The sequence below is a fragment of the Lipotes vexillifer genome, unplaced genomic scaffold (assembly GCF_000442215.2).
Source record: "Lipotes vexillifer unplaced genomic scaffold, Lipotes_vexillifer_v1.1 scaffold951, whole genome shotgun sequence".
Classification (NCBI taxonomy): Eukaryota; Metazoa; Chordata; class Mammalia; order Artiodactyla; family Lipotidae; genus Lipotes; species Lipotes vexillifer.
In genome coordinates, this window is record NW_006793664.1 from 1,707,290 (window position 1) to 1,732,401 (window position 25,112).

General features: G+C 43.4%; 1 protein-coding gene across 1 annotated transcript in view; it reads left to right on the top strand.

Annotated features, from left to right (window-relative positions):
- The first annotated feature begins 13,430 nt into the window (after positions 1-13,430).
- SNX25 (sorting nexin 25) overlaps positions 13,431-25,112 on the top strand; it is a 117,295-nt gene continuing 105,613 nt past the window's right edge. Inside the window, exon 1 of the mRNA XM_007466526.1 lies at positions 13,431-13,544. The gene's annotated coding sequence lies outside the window, so the exon portion shown is untranslated. The remainder of the gene's footprint in view (positions 13,545-25,112) is intronic.

A 25,112-nucleotide genomic window follows, 5' to 3' on the forward strand; every position in this document is an offset into this window, starting at 1 on the left:
CTGGGAAAGTGGACAAAGGAGAAAAGTTATGAACCTGGGCAGAGGCCTGTGATTACAGGTCATCACAGACCTAAAGAGTACGACTGATCGTTATCAATCCAATTCTGCCCACCTGAGTTCAAAAAGAAAAACAACAAATCAAATCAGCTGCTGAGCTCTATTTACAATAGCCCGGAGATGGAAACAACCTAAGTGCCCGCCGTCGGATGAATGGATAAAGAAGATGTGGCACATATATACGATGGAATATTACTCAGCCATAAAAAGAAACGAAATTGAGCTATTTGTAATGAGGTGGATAGATCTAGAGTCTGTTATACGGAGTGAAGTAAGTCAGAAAGAGAAGGACAAATACCGTATGCTAACACATATATATGGAATTTAAGAAAAAAAAATGTTATGAAGAACCTAGGGGTAAAACAGGAATAAAGACAGAGACCTACTGGAGAACAGACTTGAGGATATGGGGAGGGGGAAGGGTGAGGTGTGTTAGGGCGAGAGAGAGACATGGACATATATATACTAACAAACGTAAGGTAGATAGCCAGTGGGAAGCAGCCGCATGGCACAGGGAAACCGGCTCGGTTCTTTGTGGCTGTCTGGAGGGGTGGGATAGGGAGGGTGGGAGGGAGGGAGACAAAGAGGGAAGAGATATGGGAACATATATATATGTATAACTGACTCACTCTGTTATAAAGCAGAAACTAACACACCATTGTAAAGCAATTATACCCCAATAAAGATGTTAAAAAAATAAAATAAAATAAACAAATCAGCTGCTGAATGATGGACAGCTCTTATTAACACTGTCATTAAATTCTCCCCAAAGTCAGCCTTTTTTGTAAGATAATTCACCCTTTAATCCAAAATGTCAAGGGCTGGAATAAAGGAGTTGTGGTTACTGTTTTTACCATGGTTAAGACTGCCTTTAGGACTCAAGAAATTTTTTTACAAGTTTCTTAAAATTTTAAAAGCGAATGGTTTCATAGCACAGCCCAGAGCACAAATTTTCCTAGCCAGTTAAAAAAACAAATCTTTCAAAAAGCTAATCATCCAAATCATTCCAACTTCCATCCCTCTGCAAAACTTGTTTACATTTCTATGGAAATAAAATTACTAACATAACTAAGTCTCACTTGTACTAGTGCTGTTATTCTACTACTTACTAATAGCCAGAAGTATTGAGTACTTACATGTTAGCATTGTTCTAAGTGCATTACAAGTATTAACTCATTGAATCTCTACAATAACTGTAAGAGATTTCATCACTCCCATTTGGCAGAGAGGAAGCTGAAGCAGACCAAGAACTTGCCCGAAGCCATAGAGCTAAGAAGCGGCACAGCCAAGATTCTAAACAGGCTGTCTTGAGGATCATGCTACTAACCACTGTTCTACTCTGCTTCAAAGTATGGTCCTTCCAAAAGGCTAGGAACTGAGACTTCCTTTTTTGAACTTTAAAACACATTGTTGTGATATTATTTATTTGATGGTAAACAGTGGGCAAGAAGACCCTCCCCTCACAGGGATTTCTAAGGGAAATGGGACTTGTTTAGCAACAGAGCTTTAGAAACAGTTCTTTGCAAAAAAAGAGTGGTCTGTACAGTTAAAATTAGATACATATGCCAGTGTTTGCCACACATTTTACTAGATATATTTGCTGTGTAGCAGTTTTCCTCTAACAAAGTAATCTGGAACAAATTTCATTGCCATTGCAAATTAAATAAACCAGTCACCTTAGGTAAATTGTTAACCTAGGTAATAAGAATTCAGAACTTTGAATTAACTTGTGACTCTCTATCCCAAGCTGAGCTTGGGACCCTTTCCTAAGAGAGTAATGAATTCCAAAGGTATTTCTGGCAAGGACAGTGACATTTCTGGAAGTCATTAAACCTGGGGTAGCAACATACAGTGTAGGACAACTTGCATTACATTCTGCTTGGTCAAACCATTGGGTTAGCCAAAAAGCTCGTTCAGGTTTTTCTGCAACATCTTTTTGAATGAAGCACTTAGCCCTGGGTGCTATGGTGAAGAGTCTAGAACTGAAGTTATGATTAATTGGTTAACAGACCAAGGGCTCATAGGAATAAAAGAAATGACTAAGAGAAACGGTGTGTTCAGATACTTGAAGGGCTGTGATACGAAACAGACTTGAGATTTGTAGCTCCAGAGGTAGAACTTGCATCAACAGATGGAGTGCATACGAAAGCTGCTCTGAGTTTATTAGAATTGCTGAAAAATGGAATGGGCTGCCTTCTAAAATTAGGAGCCGTAAGTCACTAGATAATGTTGGAGCAAAGACTCGACGGCCATTTGCTGGGATGCTGCAGAGGGAATTTATAAATTTGGAGGCTATGACCTTTTCCAACCCTAACATGAACTAGGTCTAAATCCCAAAGTCTAACCGTAAGCCAAATGATTACAGATCCTTCTTTGAAATCCCTGTTTTTCAAAGCTGTTTCCCGCCTTTCCTGTCTTACCAGACTGGGAACTCCTGGTATCTTGCTCATCTTTATATCCTAGTGCCTAAAGTAGGACCTGACAAATACTAGACATTCAAAGAATGTTTATCTGATGGAGTTTGGAGTTAGGAGATTTAAGGCTGGGCCCTAGTTCTGCTCTTTGCTAGCCAGTTAGGTAAGCACAACAATCACCTCTTTCACCTGAGCTAGTTTTCCTACAGCTGTCCCTCATCCCCCCCCTCACACACACCGGAATCAACTATCCCCTTATCTGTATTTACAAGGTTCCTGTAGTCCCCAGTAGGTGTAAGCAACTGTCGCCCTAAGTGGTCACAGTTCACGAGAGGGGTGCATAGCCCATTGCCTGGGAGACTTTTCAGGTTTAAGTTTAGGTTCATAACATCCAAAAGACCGGTTATTGTAAGGACTTCAACATTCAGGTGATTTAATTAACGGAAAAATTATCCAACTGTCCCACTAAGCAATCCTTTTGATAACATTCACTTCAAAGTTAGTGAGATTCAAATCAAATGACAGTTCATCAGGCTGCAATAACCCTGCTCGTCGTGCTCAGTGAGGACAGGTACTTGCCGAAGGTGCCCGGGAATCACTTGGACACACAATTTGTACAGCCCCTGCAGAACCAGCAATAGAAATACTGATGCTTTCACGTTACATCGGGAAAACAAACAAATAGGAATCTGGCATTTTTAACTGCCATTTTGATACTGTGACATTACATTTCTGTAGTTTGACATATGATTTGGTCCAAAGAAGGTAACCGATTGGGTACACGAAAATCTCGGGCCAAAGTAAATACCTGTATTCCAGGAACTCTGGTTCCTTACACGACCCCCTCCTGATCCCGCTAGGTAGCGGATAATAACTGACATTCCCCTCCCGCCTCAGGGGTCAGGGTCAAGTCCCCGGAGGTGGGCGGCGGTGACCTGAGCCGGGTCGCGACCACGTCTTAAATTCACGGCCGACCCCGACCCCCAAGCCACCCGCGAACGCGCCCCAGGGCAGGCCGGGCCGTCCCACCGCGGCCGGCTGGGGCTGCGGGCCCCGTAGTCCATCCGGCCCGGACGCCTCCGCGGTGGTTACACCCGCAGTCCGAGGGTCTGCCCGGGCCGCAGAGGAGGCGGGACGCAGGGCTGGGGGCCCGGCCGGCCCGCCTTCCTAACCTCCCGCGCCGGCTTCCGCATACCGACCCTGCGTGCTCGCCGAGGCCTGGGCTCCGGGGAGGAAAACGGATCCCGAACGGGAGGCGGGGGCTCTGCGAGGGGAGGAAGAGTCGCCCGCGCGCCGCTCACCTGGGTACCGCGACCACCGCAACAGCCCAGTGCCGCCCGCGGCGTTCCGGCCTCGCGCACGCGCACGCGTTCCCGCAGCCCCTCCACGCTGCCCCGGCGGCGGCTCGAGCTTCCGGAGGCGGAGAGAGCGGAACTGGAAAAGAGGTCGCAGGTGGAAGCGGCGAGTCCCGTGGGAACGGGGCGGTGCCAGAGGCCCCGCGCGGCGCCGCTCTTCGCGGCGGGCGTCACAGAGCGCGGCGGGCCGGCCCCGCTCCGGCCGGCGTGGGGCGCGAGGCCTGTCCGACGACCCTCCTCTCGAATGGCAAGGGACGCGGGAAGAGAGTGATCTCCACGCCTTCGGCTGCCCGGTGCCCCGCCAGGGTGTTACTAATGCTGCCTCTCGGCTGTTAACCGCAGTGCGGGTGGACCTAGTTGTTGCAGTGGCTGATGTCGTGGGGAAAGCTGCTTTAATTATCTTGTACCCGAACAGCAGCAATGATAATAAATACGAAGGCGGCAGTGTCTGTGATTATTTCTGTCAGCAAAGTTCAGTTCAAAGAATTAGTTAGCTTTATGGGCCAGGGTCTGGTAACACATTAGAAAGTCCTCTGACTACTGGTAAATGAGATGGGTAGTTAAAACAATCTAGGAGGGGCTTCTCGGGGCTTCCCTGGTGGCGCAGTAGTTGAGAATCTGCCTGCCAACGCAGGGGACATGGGTTCGAGCCCTGATCTGGAAAATCCCACATGCCGCGGAGCAACTGGGCCCGTGAGCCACAACTGCTGAGCCTGCGCGTTTGGAACCTGTGCTCCGCAACAAGAGAAGCCCGCGCACCGTAATAAAGAGTGGACCCCGCTCGCCGCAACTAGAGAAATCCCTGGCACGGAAACGAAGACCCAACACAGCCAAAAATAAATAAGTAAATTTTTTAAAAATCTAAGAAAAATGATTTCTGTCCAATGTATTGAAGGCAGCAGTTTTTCGCTTTTGAATTCGCAGGCACATAGTAGGTGCGGTAGAACAATGGTGCCCCATAGATGCCCACCTCCTATTCCCAAACCTGTGAATATGATGCTTTACATGGCAAAAGGAACTTTGTGATTAAGGGACTTCAGATGGGAAAATCAACCTAGGTTATCCCAGGTGAGCTCAATGTAATCATAAGCGTCCTTATAAGAGGGGAGGCAAGAAATTCAGGGTCAGTAATAAAAGACATGGCACTAGAAGCAAGAGGTTGTAATACACAGCATGGTGACTATAGTTAATACCCTCTTGTATATTTGATAGTAGCTGAAAGAATAGATCTTAAAAATTTTCATCCTAAGGAAAAGAAATTTGTATATGTGTGAGGTAATCAATGTTAACAACACTTGCAGTGATCATTTCGTAATATGTACATAAATCATTTTGTTGTACACCTTAATGTTATATGTCAATTATACCTCAATAAAACTGGGTTAAAAATTTTTTATTTTAAAAAAAGAAGCAGGAAGAGGTTGGAGTAAGGGGCTGTGAGCCAAGAATTGAAGGTACATCTGGAAGCTGACAAAAGAAAGGAGATTCTCCCCTTGAAGCCTGCAGAAGAAATGCAGCCCAGCCCATACCTTGATTTTAGATTTTGACCTCCAGAAAGGTAAGAGAATAAATTTGTGTTGTTTTAAACCACTAAGTTTGTAGTAATTTGTTATGGCAGCAACAGGAAATTAATACAATAGGTACCCAATATTTTTTACATGAAAGTATAGGGAAAGGAACTGGTTAGCCATGTCCTAGGGAGTCTCATTAAGGAATTGGCTCTATTTTTGTTCTTCATTATGCATTTCGTACTTATTGGTCGTAACTACCAACAAGCACAGAGAATCATTTCTCTGTCATTTTAGGAGGCTAAAAGGAAGGATTTCACTTAATTTTGCTTGAAAAAATATGCTGACACCATTTTCCAGGGATGGTTGTCTACCCTGTGGTCAGAAGTTTATTATACAAAGGAGTTGAACGGCCATTTCTCCAAAGAAGATGGCCAATAAGCACATGGAAAGGTGTTCAATAGCATTAATCATTAGGGAAATACAAATTAAAACCATGAGGTATCACCTCACACACATTGGGATGGCTATTAAAACAAAACAAAACAAACAGAAAATAACAAGGGTTGGCAAAGATGGGGAGAGAAAGGAACCCTTGTGCATTGCTCCTGGAATGTAAAATGGTGTTGCTGCTGTGGAAAACTATGGCAGTTCCTCAAAAAATTTAACACAGAATTACCATCTGACCTAGCAATTTCACTTCTGGATGTATACCCAGAAGAACTGAAAGCAGAGTCTCAAACAGATATTTATACACCCATATTCAGAGCAGCATTATTCACAATTATGCTTCTAAAGGATGGAAGCAACCCAAATGTCCATCAACAGATGACTGGATAAACAAATGTCCATCAACAGATGACTGGATAAGCAAAATGTGGTATATACAAGTAATGAAATATTCAGCCATAAAAAGTAACGAAATTCTGACACACGCTACAACATGGATGAACCTTGAAAACGTTACACTAAATGAAAGAAACTAGACAGGAAGGGACAAATATTATATGATTCCACTTACATGAGGTACCTAAAATAGGCAAGTCATAGCAACAGAAATTAGGGTAGAAATTCCCAAGGGGAGAAGGGAATGGGGAGTTATTATTTAATGGGTACAGAGTTTCAGTACACAATGACAAAAATATTCTGGAGATGGATAGTGGTGATGTTGTGCAACAATGTGAAAGCATTAATGCCACTAATTATATTAAAAATGACTAAAATTGTAAATTTTGTGTATATTTTACCATGATAAAAAAATAAGATTATTATATCTCAAGCTTCAATTTTGGCTCTTTTCTGTGCTATGAATTTGTAAGTTTTGCCCTTTCCCTGATTTTCTTTTCCTGAAGAAGCATCTATATTGAATGAATGAACCAATGAACTATATTGTAAATAAGCTCCTTCATGACAGAGATTTTATTTGCTTTGTTCCTCTTCATAGTTCATATGAGGTCATCAACCCATAGGTGAAAAAAGGTCTTTCCCCAAATTCACTGAATCTGGACTCTTTTGTCAGAAAAGATGTAAATATTATCCCTCCTGTCCTTTTAAAAAACTGTTCCTCACTTATTTGTAAACCTCCTGAAACAATATAGGTTTGACTATTTCTATAGAGAGCTATTAAAAGACTCTTCCATTTTGTCTGGCAGTTTTTTCACTATGCTAAACTTCCTTTAGGTTATGAGCAAATGTACACCCATTGGAAGACTTTTGTTTTTTAAATTTAGGAATCAAGTTTTGAAGGATGAAATATTTACTGTGTTAAAGTTTGTAAACCAACTTAAAAATTGTTTAGTGTAGTCCCATATCTTTTGAGTATCTAAAAGGTTAGTTCAACATACCTAAATGGTATAATAAATAGAAGAAATTCAGAAAGCAAAATGACTTAGATTCCCAGGAAAGGTAACATTTGAAATTTCCTTAACTCCCACAAAGCAGAAATAGCTCTCCTCTTGTCACCCTAGAACTCGGTAATACCTTTCTTATAATATGTATTACATTGCTTTATGCCTCCCTTCCCCACCCCGTTTTTCCTCCCCACCACCCCAATTAGACTGCGAGCTCTTCAAGGACAGAGACCGTATTTTATACTACTTTCTAGCAAAGCCCCTGGCTAATATTTTTGGACTGAGTGAGAGAATGACTAGAAGTCACGTACTGCCTTTCAGAAGTTTACAGTCTATTTAAAAGCTAAGTATGGAATTCCCTGGCAGTCCAATGCAGAGGGTGCGGTTTGGATCCCTGGTCAGGGAACTAAGATCCCACATGCCGTGTGGTGTGGCAAGGAAAAAAGCCAAATGAATGCCATTATTATTGTATTGGTTTTGTAAGGACATTTTCATGTAATGTAGAAAGCAGTTTTTGTCCTTTGACATTACTTTTAACTATTGTATTTGAAAGGTAGCATAATGAAGGAGAATCCTATAATTTAGGTCCTACCACCAACTAGCGATGTGATTTTGGGCAAATCATGTAACTTCTTTGAACCTCAGTTCCCTCATCTGCAAAATGGGATTTTAATATTTAACTCTATATTCCTTTATAGAGTTGTAGTGAGAAACATGTTTTAAAAAGGATTTCTGGGGCTTCCCTGGTGGCGCAGCGGTTGAGAGTCCGCCTGTCGATGCAGGGGGCGCGGGTTCGTGCCCTGGTCCGGGAGGATCCCACATGCCGCGGAGCGGCTGGGCCCGTGAGCCATGGCCGCTGAGCCTAAAAAGATTTGAAAGTTAAAGTTCCTGTTCAAATATGAAATCTTTTTATTACTGTTATTTTGTCTGTTCAATTATTCTAGATATATTTCCCTAGAAGGATAACATTTATTCATTGAAAAATATTTAAATTAAGGGCCTACTCTGTGCCAACCCCTGTTCTGAACTGTGATTAATTCTCTAATACTAATTTTTACTTCCCCCAAATATGTTCTCTTTCCTATAGCAAATAAATGACAAATCAGAGACACTGACTTCTTTTAGGTAGTGTCTAAAAGCTTTATATAGGGCTTCCCTGGTGGCGCAGTGGTTGAGAGTCCACCTGCTGATACAGGGGACACAGGTTCGTGCCCCGGTCCGGGAAGATCCCACATGCCGCAGAACGGCTGGGCCTGTGAGCCATGGCCTCTGAGCCTGCGAGTCCGGAGCCTGTGCTCCGCAACGGGAGAGGCCACAACACTGAGAGGCCCGCGTACCGCAAAAAAAAAAAAAAAAAAAAAAAAAAGCTTTATATAATCTTAAATGCATAGCGTTAATCTTAAAATATTCAAGATCCTTTCCTAATTTATGCAAGTACGTGTAATAATTGTGCACTGCCTACTTTATATTTTATTCTACTCATGACAAATAAGAAACAGCATATAATTCAGTTCAAAGTTTTTCAGCGTGCATATATTTTGGAGAAATTAGATAAAAAGTAAACTATTTTCTTTCTCTATAATCTGCTGTCCAATAATACTGGATATCCAAATCTAAATGAGCTTAGAATTTTCTTTTATGCTTTGTGTTTCATAGCTTGAAAATGTTAGGGTAAAATAAAGCTAACAGCTACATCACCAAACTTCCAGCTGACAAACATAGTTGTACACTGCCTCCTATGTCCCTATCCTTATCCAGGCTCTTTTCTCTATCTCATAGGTAGATGGAAGCAGATTATGAACAAGAACAGGAACAAGAAATGTGAACTTTAACATGTTTGAGGGATAAGTCCTTAGATGCTACTGATTTTGGTGACCAGCCGGATGATCCACCAGAAACTGATCACTATATATTCTGTCAAAGTAAATTGTGGTGGGTTGTTAAAGTAATGGAACCAGTGAATTACACCTCCCAATGTTTAACTCCACACGTAGGCCCCCTCTCCTATTTAACTCCTGGTTGGGCCATATGATTTGCTTTGGCCAATGGGATGTTAGCAAACGTAACACAAGGGAAAGCTTAGAAAGAACTTGTAGTATATATCACATCTCTGAGATTGTCATGTGAAGAAGCCCAAGCTACCTCTTGGAGGATAAGAACACAGGGAGCAGAGACAAGCCATCTCAATGGAGGCTCCATAGCCCAAGCAGCCCCAGCTTATGCACCAGGAGATCACAGCGTTGTTAGTGACCCAGGCAAGAAGAACAGAAGTGCCCAATGACCCCAGCCCAATTGCTGACCTACAAAATCATAAGCAAATAAAATGGTTTTTATTTGGTGGTAGTTTGTTATACAACAGCAGATAATTGACATACTCTGTTTCCCTAAATTTCAGGTCAAAACTTAAGTAAATTGAAATTATCCTTTTTTGTGTGTGATCTACCCTCGTCAATTCTTTATCTTGATACCAGCTAATTTAGTTCACAATACTTTCCTTTGTAATTCTCTTTCTCTTTGAAGATTAATACAAAGACACTTCTGCCTGAAAATTTCCCAATATGAATATTTTTACTTACTAATAAGGAGCCCCACTCAGCATAATTTATATATCTGTGTTCTAAAATTTTGTTCAGATTCACCTTCCTCTTCAAAATGCTGCAGTATGTTTCCTTTAAGCTTTAACAGTCTACTATTTTTTTAATAAATTTATTTTAGTTATTTTATTTTATTTTTTTGGCTGCATTGTGTCTTTGTTGCTGCTTGCGGGCTTTCTCTAGTTGCTGTGAGTGGGGGCCACTCCTTGTTGTGGTGCGTGGGCTTCTCATTGCGGTGGCGTCTCGTTGCAGAGCACGGGCTCCAGGCACGCGGGCTCAGTGGTTGTGGCTTGCGGGCCCTAGAGCGCAGGCTCAGTAGTTGTGGTGCACGGGCTTAGTTGCTCTGTGGCATGTGGGATCTTCCCGGACCAGGGCTCGAACCCGTGTCCCCTGCATTGGCAGGTAGATTCTTAACCACTGCACCACCAGGGAAGCCCTACTATTTGTTTTTAAAGTATTTTATAATTTTTTCACTTTTACTTTTTGAAGTTTGACCATACTTATATCTGTATATTCTATAAACCACACTCTGCTTGAAAGTTACAGAAAAGAGAGGTTAACGGACCTGTTAGGGTCTTGCAGTGAATCAGTAGGAGAAACTGTAATGATACTTAGGTCTTTTGATTCATGTTAATACCTATTCACAATTTTACCCAAAGTGGTCAAAGGCAAATACTGTGGTTTTCTCTCTAATCCTGTGGTTACCTTCAAGGAGAGCCAGGGGGTTTAAGGAGAAATATACTAAATAGTGGAGGGGAAGATGCATCACATATTTTGACAGAGATTGGGTGTTGTCTACCTATTTACACTATCTAATATTTTAAATGTCAAATTTTCACTTAATTTGTCCTTATAATATCCCAGTGACTTCAGACAGACACCATTCCCATCTTACATAAGAGAATAATGAAGATAGCCTGTGGAGCATTTAATTATAACCTGTCAGAATATGCTGGCCATAAGGAATATAAATAAGGCATCTCTACTTAATTTGGTCTTTAACTTAGACCTGGTAGGACTCAACACCGACTTCTGGGAGGGAACACCGGATTCTAATTTAATACCTGACTTCTCAATACCTCCTGATCTCAGGCACTCCCTTGTATATCGTACCACCTCTCAGTGTTCCTCAGACCTTGCACAGAGTAGAAACCCAACTACTACTTGTTAAGTAAATGTTTGAATTGTCAATGCTGACTTAGCAAATACGACATATACTTTAAGGAAGTTTTCTGACCACGAGTGTACATTTCTCCAGATCTGCATTCCTGGCAACAATATACAGGTGTGTTGGAAAGATCATGGTCTTAAGAGTTACATACCAGGGCTCTCAATAAAAGATAGTTTCCCCTTTACTGATTGTGGTTTTACTGACTTTAGTGATTATTATAAATCACTTTGCACTTGTCAGGGGGCTGGCTAAGATACGAGCCATACTCACAAAGCAACAAAAAACACTTTTAAAAGCATGGAATACAGGTACTAAGCTCACGGATTTAAACCCTGTTTTTTTCTCCTTTGGAATAAGGGATGACGAAACGAGATAGTTTTTACGCCTGCGCGTCCGGAGCCTGTGCTCCGCAGCGGGAGAGGCCACAACAGTGAGAGGCCCGCGTACCACAAAAAAGCAAAAAAAAAAACCCAATAAACTTTTAAAAAATGACAAATGTGAACATATTTATTTTTATATAGGTACATAAAATAATTCATTTCTACGCTGTTTTGTTAGAGCTTAATATTAGGGATAATTTTTTTTAGACCTCCAACTTCATCTCCCACTTGAAATCCATGCCATTCCAGGAAAATTGATTACAATGATGTGAATACATGGGTGGGCTGTGTATGTCTATGGACACTGGTATTTCTTCTTTTGATTAATAACCTCTTCGATAATACTTTGTTTTAAAAGAATAAATATCCACTAAATAGTTTACTTTGTATGAATGTTATATTTTTTTCCTCTGTTGAAACGACAGATATTCCTTATAGAAAAACCCAGTATAGTCACAGTATTTGAAAATATATTTTAATGCTTACTTTTCCTAACTATGTTTCCTGGGAAGCAGGATATAACTCAATTTATTGGGAAACAATAGCGCTTTTAAACTGTTGAAATTCTTCATGACTGCTGCATGGAGAGAGTTCTGGGCTTTTGCTTTTTAATGTTTCCCCTATCCTTCTCGGCTTCTCTCATCTGTTTACCTCGCTTTCCCTTTCTTTCCCTTTCTATTGTTGATTTGCCCTCTCTATCACCCCCTTTTAAATTATCATTAACGTCTTTAGAATTCCTTTATTCATTAAAGATACATCTGCTGGTTTGCTGGCGTTCATAATTTCTAGTATTTCGCATGTTGGCATCTTCTCAGTAAGCAGTATCTGTATATAAACGCTGGGACCATGATAGGAGAAGAAAATATGTACTCTCAAAATTATCTGGACTACTTTCACTTGCGTGGGTAGTAGCATTTGTACTGTATCGTGGGCGACAAAAATACAGGGACTTGGAGCCAGTGACTGGCAGCTGTGCACACCCTCCGGCACCAGGCAGACTTTTTTGGGCCTTTCCTTAAGTAGGAATTGCAGGCTTCATCTACTGCTCCACATTTGTCTGATTCCGTTCCTGAGGCGTCTGCGTGGGAAAGGGAAGGTTGTTGGGAGAACTGTGTTAAAAGTGAGGATCAGGAACGGTTGCCTATTTAAATAGCAGGTGCAAACGGCGCAGAAATTTTGCGGGCTGTAAGCATGCGAGGAGGTTACTTGTCAGTGATGCGCGGGGAGAGGATTAAGGGATCACCTGAGCTCGAGAATTACAAACGCTTCTGACACCTGCAGCAAAAATGTCCATCAACACACGGTATGCTGGGGGAGGGGCGGGGAGGAGCGCAGGAAGGCAGTTTTCGCCAGGATTGGTGGCGCCCCTTCCCCGCTGGGCAGGGGCGGGTCGGACCCCGCCCCCGCACCGCGGGTGGGCGGCCGGGCGGGGCCGGGCGGGGCCGGGGCGGGCGGGGCGGGGGGGGGGGGGGGGGGGGGACCGCCCCCCGGCCGGCGACCGGCCGCCGCCGGGCGCATTTCCACCGCGGCGGTGCGCCGCCCGTCCCCGCCCCCACCCGGCCGGCTCAAGTCCCAGCCGGGTCTGGCTACCTGGGCACGCCCGGCCGGGCAGCTGAGGGCCAGTCGCCGCATGGCGGCGCTGAGGGGTCGCCGAGAGGAGCTTCGCGGCGTCTGTTGGAGCCGTTCCCTCGGTGGGCCGCCGGCGAGGGCATGAGCGCGGACTCCCTCTGCCTCCAGAGCGGCGGGAGCGGCGAGGGGAGGAGGCGCCGCTTGGAGGCCACCGTCCAGGGCAGCGCCGGGGGAGAGCAGGGAGGGAGATGTACTTGTCCTTAGCGGCCCAGGAAGCAGCATGCACCCCGAGGCCACCGACAGCAGCGGCGCCGGCCTCACGGAAGCCCCGGGCGAGCGGCGGCCAGATTCCCGGGAGGACGCGGCAGCCCCCGGGGGCCCTGGCGGCGGGAGCTGGCGGGCGCCGGTGGCCGTGGCCGCCCTCGCCGCCGTGCCCCTCTGCTTCCTGGGGCCCGGCTGCTGGGAAGCGGGAAGCGCGGGGCCGGGCACCGTCCTGCTCAGGCTCAGCCTGTACCTGGGCTGCGCTGCGGCCGCCTTCCTGCTGGGGACCTTGTTCTCCCTGGTCTGCCGAAGCCCGCGAGCTCCGCCGCCCGACTTCCCCGCCGCCTGGAGACGGCTGGCCGCGGCCGCCCGCCGCCCGCCGGAGGTGAGTACGGGTCTCCCCGCCGCCGCCGCCGCCGCCGCGCGCACCCGCCCGCGGCCTCGCCCGGCCCACCCGCTTTCGGTCCCCGCCGCCAGCTCCGGGAGGGCCGGGGATCGCGGCGGGCCCGTCTTCTCGGCCCGGCTCGGCGGACGCCCGAGGGAAACGGGGCTTGGGGTGGGCCGGCCCGGCGGGGAGTCGCTCGCGTCCCCTCGGTCCCCGCGCGAGGCGGGCTCCGGGCTCCGTGGGTTTGCCGAGATGCACGTTAGTAGGCCATGTAGTTGCTCGACACCATCCTCATTTCCAGCCTCGGTAGTTGAACAATCCTTCCAGACCTTCGCTGTGGCTCTGCAGCTAGCGAGTGGGAGCGAGGGGAGCGCGGCGGTCGCTGTACGCAGGCGCTGCGCCCTGGGCTGGTCATTACCTTGGGTTCCGATAACCGTTCCCTGTCGGGGTGACTTTATGCCCTGTTACAGACGAGGAAGCTTGACGCAGAGGGGCTGACTTGGCTTAGGTCACCCACCCGGTACTTCATGCCCAAGCCTGGGTACACTTTTTATCACGCTGTCCTGTCTTCCACCATGTTAAGTATCGCAGTTTCAGTGATTTAGGAAGGGGATGCCCGAAATCACTGTACTTTGCGTCAGAAGGAAGGCTATCATCAGTGAGGTGTGGCGATATAGTAAAGAACGGTGGTTATATAGGGAATATAGGGAAGGACAGTATTTTAAATGAGCTCTTCGCTTCCTTAGTGCCAAACCACTGCTTCCCCTACCTCCCAGCATCCGTCTCACCGCCCTATAAAAGAAACTTGATTCTTTCGTAGCTTGACTCTTGCTGCTTGACTGAATGATACTGTCATTAAACTGAAATTGACCGAGAACTCTGGGGTAAGGGAAATGTCAGTGGCTCAACTTCCTAAGAATATTTGTTGGAAGCGTCATTACCCCCTGGGTTTTGTGTTTGCTTATGATATGACCTGCTTACTTTTTTTGTGAAAATCCTCACACTCTTAACCAGAAGTACCGTTTCCTCAGTGTGTCAGTTCCGAATGCAGAGCTGAGATAATGGCTGAAGGGTTGTAGGTAAAAGAGTGGGGCATCCTTACTGTGTAAGCTGAGCAGCAATTCAATATAGTAAGGAACAGGAACTTCTGTTTTCATAAGTAGTCTCAAATTACGTAGTTGTGTTTATTTCTCTTAAAAACCTTCACTCAGCTGTCCATTTTTTCATATCTAATTTAGCGAGACTTGGTGAGTAGGTGTATTTTTCCTCTTGCTTTTTCTCTACAATGATAAAAAAAATAAAGATCCCAAGATTTTACTAGTTGGTTTATCGATCTGTGAATGACGTTAGAATTCTTTAGAGTATTGTAAGACGTTGTAATTCATTCAGTACGTATTTATTGAGTATTTTATGCCAGCCAGGTATTATTTTGGAAGCTGGGGTTGAATCAGCAAGGCAAACCCCTGCTTTCTGGAGACTGTATACTTACGGGGGAATCAGGCAATAAATAAATGGAGTTACTTTTGGGTAGTGGTATGAAACCAAAAGTAACTAAGAGTCCGGTGATTAAGAGTGCCTGGTATGTGAGGGCAGGAAGTTTAGATGGTGGGGTCAGGGTCAAAGCTGTAGGATTGCAGCTCACTCTGAGGGCTTGAAAGCCTCATGCTGTGGGTTCCCTCCCCTTTTCCTGGAAAATACATCCCCTCAAACCTCCCAGCTCACTTGTACCTCTGGTAAAACTTGGGTTATCATCCGGGAAGGTGCTTTAGTAGAGGAAGCAGAGAAAATACTACATTAAAGGTGACAGAAAATGAAGCAGCATATGTAATCTCTCATGTATGCTACCCAGAGGTTTCAGGCAGTAGAAGAGGTGTAGTATGATTTAAGGAAAGTAGATTATTGGTCATTTCTTTTTGAATTCAGATTCTCACAATGTTAAATAAGAACATAAGTACACTAGGATGTTTACTTTCTAGGTTGTGTTACTTAGAATTGAAATGCATGTTATTCACATAAAATTATATATTTACAGTACCAGTGCAGTTTACTCAAGCCTTTTGTTGTGCTGTATTTCCAGTAATTTATGCTTAAGCTTTTAAAACAATGTTCTTTATGAATGGAAGCATAAGCATGTGGTGTAGTATAAACTGTCCGTTCTGTGGTAGTAGGAGCCGGACCACACCAGTCATCTAACATAGGTGGAGGGGAGGCTGTTTTGGAGTGAAGCAAATGGTGCCTCTTATGATACAGTGACTACTTCACTGCAGAGGGTTTGATTCAGCATTAAGAAAAGAATCCTCATTTGTTCTTACATATTTTGGGTTCTTCTAGTGTCAGCTAGACATGTCAGACATGGGGATCTATCCTATCTGTCCATCTTTCCTTCCTTCTCTTTCCTTTTTTTTTTTCCTTCTTGGCTTCCTTCTATAGAGGAAAAAAAATGAATACACTATTAAAAGCAGGCAACCAGAGAAGCCTAAACTAAAAGGGAAAAGGTGTTTTCATGTCTAGGAGTGTTCAAATGCTCCTGCATGCTTCACAAGGTAGTTATTGGCTGTCAACTCTATGCGGTTAGGACTCATGACTGACATCTTTTGTGAGTGTTTGCTGATGATAATGAAGAAAATTATGTCAGTTTGCGGTCACTAATTCTGTGCTTTCCCCCTTCAGTTAATCTAATATTTATTGGGCGTCTCTTATGTGCAAGGATTTTGATTTTACTTGGCTGGGAATCACTATTGATTAAAGTGGTAAACTAAATTTTCATCTCGGGTAGAAATAACATCCAGTGGTATATCCAGTGGTCACTAACTCTGTGCTTTCCCCCTTCAGTTAATCTAATATTTACTGGGCATCTCTTTTGTGCAAGGATTTCGATTTTACTTGGCTGGGAATCACTATTGATTAAAGTGGTAAAACTAAATTTTCATCTCGGGTAGAAATAACATCCAGTGGTATATTCAGGTGGCAAAAAAACTTGTGTAAGGTCAGAAAGGTTGATGGTAAAGTCTTGACAGTTGCTACCTGGGCTCCACTTTAGAAACACTTGGGCTTTGTCGTAGGCCAGCTGACTGGAGCTGTGTTGCGATGGGCTGGCTTGCTCCTGGGCAGCAGCTGCTAGCCCGCCTTTGCTGAGTAGGCTGCCAGAGTGTGGTGTTCCGAGTCCAAGGTTGTAGTTTGGTCTTGTGCCAGGCCAGTTAACTCATGCGGACCAAGAGCCTTAGATTCACTAGCCACAGTTACTTGACCCTAGCACGTGATCTAACCAAGGCAGCAGCAAGAAGAATATGGGAATAGTGAATCAGTAGTTCAGAAAACTTATTTTCATTCCTGGACCAGCAGGATCTAAGTGCATCTTCATAGAATGGAAGAAAGGGAAATAATTTCTTACATTTTGGCAATAGGAATAAGAGGGAATAACTTTTTAAAATGTCAATCATGGGCTTCCCAGGTGGCGCAGTGGTTAAGAATCCGCCTGCCAATGCAGGAGACACGGGTTCGAGCCCTGGTCTGGGAAGAGCCCACATGCCGCAGAGCAACTAAGCCCGTGCGCCATGACTACTGAGCCTGCGCTCTGGAGCCCATGTGCCACAACTACGGAAGCCCGCGTGCCTAGAGCCCTTGCTCCACACCAAGAGAAACTACAGCAATGAGAAGCCTGTGCATCGCAACGAAGAGTAACACCTGCTCACGGCAACTAGAGAAAGCCCGTGCGCAGCAATGAAGACCCAACACAGCCAAAAATAAATAAATAAGATAAATAAATTTTAAAAAGTCAATCATTCACATAATAATTATGGATTTTTCTCTTTTACATTGTATTTTATTAGATACTTCTTGATTTACGTCCCATTAAGTTAAAAAATAAGCAGTTAACTAATGAGGATTGGAGGGATGATGCAAGAAAGTCCACAAGTCAGGCGATTAGTAGCATATGGGGAACTGAGGTCCATTGCTATGTGAAGAAAACATTAAAGACTTTTCCAAGTTTAGACAGATAGCAAAGTTCAACAAGTTCATCAAATCTCTTATGCATTTACTGAAGATCTGCTGCATATCTGCTTTTTGATCTCGTGAGAACAGTTTTGGCCTGGTTAGTTGCTGAGTGTCAGTGCCAGGCACATAAGTAAGTTCTCTGTAGATGGATTTTTGTCCTGAATGAATGGATTATTGTTTGAGATGAGAACAGACTTGAGAATCCAACTGACATTTTTAGATTTGAAATTTCAACCACTGTTCCCTAGAGAAGGGATCATAGTCTTGCAGTAGGTGTTACTAAGAGCTTCGCTAATTGCTTTCTGTTAAGTGCATGGCAGTGTTTTTAGTGTTGGGGAGGAATCAAAGGTGAACAGGACTCTCCCTGTTCCTGTCCTCTCAGGCTGAGTAGATTAGACTGATAGGGAAGACTGGAGGGGACAGCAGATGTTTATAGAGACAGTAAAAACATTCACACAGCAACCCATGGTGCCACTTGGCTTGGGTAGGACTTCTGGAATCCCTAAATGAGTTCTTTTACCAATACAAAAGTTCTTTTGAGTAAAACAAACTTGATTGAGGGAAAAAGGAAAAGAAACAAGACTTAGGGAGACTATACACAGCCTCTTTGTGACTTTCCTTTGTTATGCTAATGTGATAAACTAATCCTCAATAATTTGATAGTGGATAGTGGCATAATACACTTATACTGTCTTCAGAATATTTGATTGTATTTTGACTGGGGGATTTAAGTCATGGTGGCTACTGGGAAAAATGTTTTTGAGGAAGATGGCTTTTGAGACCCCCTTAAATGTACCTAACTCTGTAGTGTAAGGTTTGTTTGCCTTAAATTCATTCTAATCATAATTTTTAAATTTAACTTTTTATGCAGGTTATACAATCACATGGCTTTAATAAAAAAACATATAACAAGATATGCCGTGGAAAAAATATCTCCCTTCCTTATAGGCAGCCATTGTTAACAGTTGATTATTCTTCCAGATGTATATTATGTATATACAAGCAAATACAATTATGTACTCAAAAATGGGAGCTTTTGATACCTATAATCTCTTGACATATAAACAGTGATTACACATAAAGGAAAATTATTTTCTGTATCTTTATTATGAAGAACTATTTCTAAGGGTTAGTAAACGTAAGAAGTTATATATGGATAGTGATAACTTCAAAGTAGGAAGCTACAATACACGATTAAACCTGAACATAAAAAAAATGCTCATCAAAACCAGCAAATGTATTCTAAGAAATGAGGAGTGTGTTTTTGAATTTAGCAAAACTGTTGGAAGGCGGCAATATATATTTTCACAATTTGTACAAAACCAAAACAAACCCAGCAAATCGTTTTAGAGACGGAGTACATGTACTTTTTGGGGTTTGAGTTGCCGGCAAGTGTATGAGATGAATCCTCGGAGGTAGGATTGCAGGGGTAGTTTGGGCCAGGTTGTGGAAGTCCTCAGCTGAGAGAGTAGGGTTGGATTATAGTCTGTAGTTGGGGCAGCTACTCACACTTTCTGAGCTCTGGAGTGTAGCATCAGAGCTGGGATTTAGAAATGTTAAATGGAAATGTGATTGGGAGGGACTCAGGAGAAACACTGATCAGTTGCAGTGATAAAAAGTGAGAGTTAATGAAGCTGTGTGAATGGAGTCTGGAGGCGAAAAGTCAAGATTGAGTGAGACGGTTCTTTCATGTTAATTATCAGTAGTTATTACAGATTGGTTCAAGAATCTTTTCTAGAGTATCTTAACGTTCCCTCTAAATAATAAATTCAAGCCCTAAACCAAAGGGTCCTACTGTTTATTCACAAATGTGAAGACCAAAGTCTCCAAGCTTGAGTGGTCTGCTTGGAGCCTAAATTCTGGTCATTCCCAGGAAGCTTATTTCTAACTCCCTTGAATCTTAAGCTGCTTTTGCTTTGGGAACATGCTACGATGTCACCTTAGTAATTGAATGTTGCCTTCTTAAAAATATCTTAGGTTTCATTTCCTAACCTTATCATTTGGGGGATAGGAAGTGCCCTAGATTCCTTAGAATGTATGAACCCTGTGCAGTCAGAATAGTGCACACAATTGTACTTAAAAAAAGGTGACTCAGCAAGTTTGGTGCTGAGGGCTTAGGCTTTAGAAAAGGATGTGTCTGTAGAAGGCTGTTACAGATGGCATACAAACTTGCCTTTTTTTTTTTTTTGCAGCTTTGCTTTTGAAAGACTTGCATACTTGGAACTTGTATTTTTACCAACTTCACTGTTAGGTCACTTTCTAAATGAGGGTTGGTTGTTTGGGTGGAGATGACATGACAGGGGTAGATAGGCAGCCCTTCTCAGGGACTCTGCTGGGTACCCTGGGGGGCCAGGGCTTGGGTTCAGTTACTCACTCCTACACCCTCCTTTAGTCCTCGGGTGTGTTATTTAGTTTCTCTAAACACAGTGGAGCTTTCCAGAAAGCCCAGTGGGGTTTGGTTGCATTTTGGTGGGCTTTTCAGCTTAGGTGCTGCTTTGGGAGAATGCAGTTAGGAGAGTGAGCTGTGCCAGTCTGTCCCCAGGGCTGGCCTGTGCTTATCAGTGACTCTAGGCACTGGCCAGTCCTGGTACATTTGTCAGTCAGCCTGGGGTTTCCATGTATGAATGCCATGAGCTGGATGTAGAGGAAAATGAATATGGTAACTCCAAGTAAAATGCCTCCGAGGCCAAAGGGGAAACCGGAATGAATAGTGCATTTTTAGAATAAGACACTGGAACTTGTTTAGGTCACTAAGATCTGTTTAGTAAGCTTTCATTTTAGTGTAGAATACACTTCTTGGAAAGTTGGATGCATTTTTAACAAATACTCATTTCTAAAGTTACCTGAATTTCTGTAGTTCTCACCCACCTTGTATGTATGAGTGAGTTTACATTAATAGTAGTAACTCAAATTGTATAGGGTTTGCTCCTGTCTGCTCATGCAGGACCGCATCCTGCAGCTCTCCCCTCATTTCTGCCAGCCCACAGGCAGTATTTATGTGTTTATGAATATGTTCACTTATGTTCTTCCATTCCTGGTGCCTGCAAAACATTTGAGAGAGCCTTCTTTCTGTCACCCATGCCAGTCTGTGAAAAAGCACATTTCTTCTTTGGCTACTGCTGTCTCAGTCCCCTAAAACTGGATATCCAGGCATGCTTGGTCCTTCTGTTTTGTTTTTGTTTTTTTCCTGAGTCAAAGCCACTTCATGTGCTTTTTGGAAGTTGAGAATGTAGCCTTGTTTCTCTCACTCGGGTATACTTAAATTTTTTTCTTTTTTACCGTGTAATAGAAGCTGAGGAGCTTACGTCTCTGTTTGCATCTCCTGTGAAGACAGCCCCATCCCTTTTGTCTGGCTCCTTTCTGTACCTGGCTCAGAGCAGCCCCTGGGGTCAAGCTCGGGCTTTCTCTCCTAGCTCCAGAGCTTTCTCCGTCTCCAACCTTGAGCGGCTACACACAAGGCACCTCCCAAAGTCCTCTTCCTCGTATACAAATATACTCCAACAAATATACACCTGAGGGCCATGTGCAAACCCTGCCAACTTGTTAGGCGTGGAATTAACACCTTAAACATCCCAGAAATTGTGACGTGTTTTTCCTGAGTCACAGTTGTTAATCTCATATTGTTCCTTCTGATTTTTTTTTCCCATTTCACTAAACCTTTCTGAGATTGCAACCCCTAGATTAGCTAAGGAGGTTGCTTTGTTTTCTAGATTTGAATTTTGATCATCCTTGAGGTCCCATTTTTGGAAGTATCTCACTCTTAGGCGGGCTTCCCCGGGGACCCCTGCAATAACCATCTCTACACGGAGGAGTCCAGATTTACTCCTCAGACTTAGACTCACTTATTCAGCTGCTTAACTTGACCTTTCCACGTGGTACCCTCAGTGGTGCCTGAAACTCAGCAGGTCCAAGGCCCCATCTGTCTTGTGATCAGTGTCTCCGTCCCTCTCCCATTGCTCCTTGCGTCAGCGACTGAGCATCTCCGAAAGTCCTGCAGCCAGAAGCCCGAGTCCTTCCTGACCTCTCCTCTCCTTCCTCCGCACGTGCAGTCCATCCTCCAGACCTGTCTCCTTACCTCTTGAGTATCTTACGTCCATCCACTTGTTGCCATGTCTCCTGCTTGGTCCCAGCTGCCATCATGTGCCTCCTAGGTGACTGCAGTAGCCCCTCAGTTCATCTCTCTGCCTCCCTGTCGGCTCCTCCCATTCCTCCTCTTAAAAATGCACACCCAGTCCAATCCCTCTTCTGCAGCATGTTTAATTAAGAGCCATCAGCTTCCTGTTCTTGCCAGCTCTCCAGCCTGGTCTCCTGTCATAATTACCTTCACTTCTCATGCTCTATCCCCAGCCCTCAAAGTGCCAACCTCGCTCTTTGGATAGCAGCTTTGAACATTGCTTGCTCTGCCTGGAGCCCCGCTGCGCCCTTACCTGGCTAACTTCTCCTCAGTGCTCAGCCATCACTTTTGCAGAGAAGCTCATATATTCTTGTGGCACCGTAGACCTTTTCTTCATTGTACTTAGCACAGTTGTGATTTTATACTTGGACGGTTCCTTGTCTGTCTTTCTCATTAACCCTTGAACTCCATGAAGACAGAAACTCCCCCCTGTGTCTTTAACATCTAGCATGATTAAGTAGGTAAGCAATAAATGTCTTGAGTGACTGAATCACTGGGGATCAGTAGAGCATAGGCATTAAGAGAATGGTTCTGGAGTCAGCCAGTTATTTGAATTTGAATCTGGCTCTGCTTTAATAACCCTGTGACAGTGGGCAACTTACTTAAGATTTCTAATCCCCAGTCTCCTTATCTGAAAAGTGGAGATAGTAAATACCTTAAGAGGTTGTTTGGAACAATGTGATAGTATTTGAAAACGTAAATACTAGTATTTGTAAAAGTGCTTTGAATTAGAAGGTGTTAAATGGTAGATGTTACACTTTCACCTTTTTAAAAAAACTTTTCTATAAGAATAAAGATGCAGCTTCAGAAAAATTACACAAAATAAACATATAGTTGGATGAGTGATTATAAAGACAATACCCTTGTAACTTCCAGAAGCCCCAGAAGCCCCCCTGTATCTCCACCCCAATGGCATTCCCTTCCCTTCCACCTAAGTAACGCCATCTTGACTCTATAATAATCACGTCCTTGCGTGTTGTTACAGTTTTATCAGTCAACCACGCATCCGTGGACATTATGGTTTAGTCTTGCCCATTTGAAAAAATTAAGTCTTCCCAGTATCCTTTTCTTTTCCCTATGGGTTATCTATTGAAGAACCTGGAGCAGTTGTCCTGTAGTGTCCTATAGTCTGGATTTTGCTGGTTGCATATGAATGATACAGCTCAGCTTGTTCCTTCCTCCTTTGTATGTCCTGCAAATTGACACTGGACCCAGAGGCCTGATCAGACTTGTGTTTGACCCCTTTGGCAGGACTGTAGGTGGTGGTGTGACCTTTCATCGGGAGGCACATAATAACTGATTGTCTTTCTTTTTGTGATGTTAGTAGCTGTTGATCCTCAATACCTGGATCTATTAATTTTGGGGGGGGTGACAAATAGGGATGTTTTAATTCTGTCATTTGTCTTATTTATTGGTTTGAATATGTTTTTAAAAGAGACATTTTTCCATCATCTCCTGTTTGGTTGCACAGTGGTACAGTTCCTATAGAAAAGCAGGATAAATGCTAGATTCTTTCCCATTATCAGTTTTCCAAGATCATGAGTTTGTTCCCCATCATCCTCTGAAGGTGACCAATTAGTTATGTGTTTAAAAGAATATTGTGAACTCATGGATTTGAATGTATTTGATGGGTTTCAATTAGTTGTAATTATTATCTTTTTTGAAGCTTAGGCAGTCCCATCTCTGCCCAGTGGGAACCTTTTCAAGTTGGCTCCTGAGTCCTTTTGATATGACCCTACTAAGTCTGAGAGTTTTCTTGCTATCTGGTATAATAAGATATTTCAGGTTCATTTTGAGCATTTTCTGCTCACACCTGGAATTAGCCATTTCTCCACAAAGAGCCCTGATTTCTTTTAAGGGAAAATAGTATTTCATGAACTCATTCTGTTTCAGTTCTGAGCAGCACAGCCAGACTCGGAGCCAACTGTTGGGACTTCACCTGCTCATTTGTTTGTAGGGTGACCAGTTGTCCTGGTTTGCTCAGAACTGTCTTGGTTCTAGCACTGAAAGCCCCGTGCCCCTGAGAGAGTGGGGGACTCATTCTAGGTGTTAGGGAGGCTCATAGCTGTTGGTTTGGTCATTGTGTCTTGGCCTTCTCTATGGAGAGATTGGAAGAAATATGTATGAGATCTGTCTTTTGCAGAGAATAATCACTCAGTAGTTAGATTTATATACTCTATGTCTTATTCAAGACAGGTAACACTTTGAACAGTGCTTTGCAGTCGTCTTTGCCATTTGCTTATGATAGCCTATAAATTGACATTGTTTATGGGTTCAGGAAAATGGTTTCTATGGCCTCAGTTTGGTTCATTTTACTCTAACCCATGGCTGTGAATACAGTGGACAAATAAATACACTACAAGAGTCATAATGTGAATGTCATAAAGTGAATGCCTTAGTAATTGCTATAGCTAAACTTAATATTTATTGCATTTACTGTATGCAGGTGCATATATGCATTACCCAGTTAAATTTTTATATCTTCCATGTGAGGTAGGGACTGTTAACCTCACTTTACAGGTGGGAAAATTGAGGTTTAGAGAGGCTAAACCATGTGCCCAGAGCAAGTGGAAGAACTAAAATAAACCCAGGTCTTTCTTATTTTGGAGCCTCTGTAGTTAACTATTTTATTACCATTTTAATTATTAGACATTAGTTTGGTCTAATTTAAAACCTGATTCACATTTTAAAAAACTTGAGAATCTTTGGGCTGGTTCTAGGATCTATTTAGGAATTAGTGTTACTTTAGAGGTCTCAGAATGATGTCACAGCTGCCCTTTCTGTGCTCATGACAGTCATTGCTAATCAAGTAAGGCAGCTTTTTTTTTTTTTTTTCCCCTGAGTCTGGATGAAGCCTCAGAATCCTTTTCAACATAGCATTCCAGGCCGCCACTAAAATTTTACTAGAGTTGAGATATAACGTGAGACCCATCTGCCATTCTGAGTGAGAACCTCGTAGAACGGCAGTGAAGCCTCTGGGGTCCCATGGCACTTTTTCTGTGCTACTCTGCTGTCACTATACTGTATCATAACAGTCAGTCATACATTCTTTTCATCTGTTCTAGGAAAAATCAGTTTTCTACGCTATGGTCCATAAACACTTAATTTCAGAGATGCTTTTAGGTATACTGCAAAAACAGAAGAGGCAGGATGAGAGGCTTGCGGGGGCGGGGGGGTTGCATAAATTTGAGAAACCAAGTTCTTGAAGCTTTACGCTGTGTATTGCTATGCTAACGTTGTGAGAAATCCTAGTAAATGAACCTGTTTAGCTGTTTTTTAACCCAGTGTTTTCTAAACATGACTTATACCTGTATCCCCACTTTTTTTTTTTTTAAGCAACAAGGAATTTTATTACCTTAAGAAATGATACATAACCCAGAGGTAGGACAGGCCCAGGA